The 2,491-nt window shown below is 30.2% G+C and overlaps 1 long non-coding RNA gene across 1 annotated transcript; it reads left to right on the top strand.

The window, feature by feature from the left end:
* Positions 1 to 539: 539 nt before the first annotated feature.
* LOC131630293 (uncharacterized) lies at positions 540 to 2,265 on the top strand. The gene is made up of 3 exons (XR_009292294.1): positions 540 to 1,127; positions 1,230 to 1,325; positions 2,188 to 2,265. It is a non-coding gene; the product is annotated as an uncharacterized LOC131630293 (long non-coding RNA).
* Positions 2,266 to 2,491: the final 226 nt, after the last annotated feature.

Raw genomic sequence — 2,491 nt, 5'->3', positions numbered from 1 at the left:
TTGTAGGTGAAACAGTGCAAAAGTGTTGCTTAAAGTGTGTGTTTCATCAAGGGTCGCAACCTTATGAAACAACACCACTTTAGCCTATAAATTGAATATTCTGGATTTAGAAAATACATCCGATAAGCCTATCATCCACTACAAGAAAATTGCCATATAGCAACGGAACCTTTTAGTAACAGTTAAAAAACCGTAGGTATAGACTCCTTTTACCTATGTTACATATTGTTTATTGACCGTTGGTATAGTTCTTGCTTATCTTTTTGGTTACTAGTGATAGGTAGAAATAAATACCATATTTATAAAAAAAAGACCATAAGAATGGAATTAAATACCAAAATTTTTCATATTAATTTAAAAAATGAAAAGTTAATACTATTAACTTATCCAATCAAATATAATTTTATAGGCCACTTTAAAAAAATAATTCAAATAAATAAATCACGTTATATACTTTGGAAAACTCTGTTATAAATTTTTGTAAACATTAAAATATTCTTTAAGTCTGCTACTCAAACCCGAAGGAATTTCCGCGCTCAAATTTTCGTCAGTCCCGCAAACCTTTTCACAACCCTAACCTAAAACCCTTTCAGCTTTAATTCGCGTGTACTTCTTCAACCTGCCGTTGCGTCTCCTCACAAGAGTTAGATTTTTTTTCTACCTTGGTACAGTCATCGGCGAGTGAAACTTATGGTGGTTATTATGAGTTTTCTATCAATCTCAGAATCGTAAAATCATTTTTCTCACTCATATCATGTGCAAAGAAACTTAATGAAGGTAAGATGTTTGTTTCAATTTGGGGATTTAGGGTTTATTCATTTTAATGCCCATGGAATCATTTGTTGATTGTGTTTGTTTTGATTTTGGAATTTAGGTTTTGTTTCTTTTATTTCCAAACTACTGGTACTTCTTATGTCTATTTCAGGAGGAATTGTTTTTTAAGAGAAATATTTTAGGCTGTGGATACAGATAGAAGTGGTATAATAACTCTCAAAGAAATCAAAGCTGGTCTAAGAAGATATGTGTCTATCATTTGGTTTGGTTCTAATTTGCAGAGAGTAAGAGTAAGGGGGTTTTGATTTTAAGTTGGTAGTTCAGATAGGTCTTTTTACAATGATTTGGAAAAGGTTATTGAAACCTCTAATGTCATAATGTCGCTAGTTTCTTTACATTGATTTACAATGCCTTCTATTTTTTTATTTATGTATGTTGATTTACAATGATGTCAGGTATCTCAAGATCAGAGACTCCGCGAGCAGGTTCGTTCAGTTTGGCATTTGTACGTTTCGATTGGATTCATCCAACCAGCCATTTGAAGCTTATATGTAATCTCGCTTTCTCTCTATCTTAATAGATTATTAGCATGTTGCTTTACGATTACTGACAAATGATTTATTATATTAATTTTTAACCGAATCATGAGGAAATTGTAGCAAAGTGACATTAGATTGAGACCTATATAGATTGTTAAATTGGTGTTGAATTCTTATGTACTGAATCACATTCTTTATGTATTTGATACACTCAATTTCAAACCTACATAATTTTGCTCTCTGTTGTATTTTTAATGGAACAACTAAGTTTTGTAAAGTATTAACTCATCTTCCATAGTGACTTTTGTTTTCTCTTGCTTAAATTTGTTTGACTATATGTGACTGGAAAGTGGATTTGATTTGGATATGAAATACATCTCTGAAAATATAATATCTATGGGATTTTCTAGCGGTGATTTAGCTTTGAAATTTTTGGTTACATTGAGATATATTCTTAGAAAGTCAATCTCATTTCAAACGATATTTAGTAATGAGTCCATTTGTAGGGGTTCTACTGAACTCACATTGAATAAGTAATCATGTTTTTATTAAACTCATCATAAGGGATTATTATATTTATTTCAAAATTGGGATTCTATTATATGCCCATTCTTTAGAACTAAAAAATGGGTAGAGTTGAAAGTCAAAGAAATCTAGAATGGAACTAGAGATCACTTTCCTTCTAGTTAATAACTCTGGACCCAATTTGTGGGTAGTAAGGTATGGTTTCAACAATAGATTTTGATTATTGAAATATTCTATAAGATGTGATATAATTGTATCAAACATATGGAAATACATGAATGTCATGCTATTTAAGTGTAACTATTCTAATTAAAGTTTGTATACTCATTATTATTTTGTTTATGTTCAGCAAGGATAGTTATGTTGAAGGATCACCATAATTCAATAGTCATAGAGAAAGAAAGCAACACAAAATCTATGATAGAGGCAAGTATATTTTTTAAATTGATATTTTTCTTATAATTCGAGAATTTAAAGCTATGGCTACCGATCATAACATGATGTATTTAAAGATGTAATGTTGTGGCTTTCCTTATCAGTGCATTTGATCCTATGAAAGGATTTCCATGAGTTAATATACAATGTACTTTAGATTTAGAGTTAAGGATTTCATTTATGTATAACATGCATGTGAAATTTAGATATAAAGCTAC

Source organism: Vicia villosa, unplaced genomic scaffold (genome assembly GCF_029867415.1).
Source record: "Vicia villosa cultivar HV-30 ecotype Madison, WI unplaced genomic scaffold, Vvil1.0 ctg.000666F_1_1, whole genome shotgun sequence".
Classification (NCBI taxonomy): domain Eukaryota; kingdom Viridiplantae; phylum Streptophyta; class Magnoliopsida; order Fabales; family Fabaceae; genus Vicia; species Vicia villosa.
Note: the sequence above shows the minus strand (reverse complement) of the source record. Positions and strands in the feature narration are given on the sequence as shown.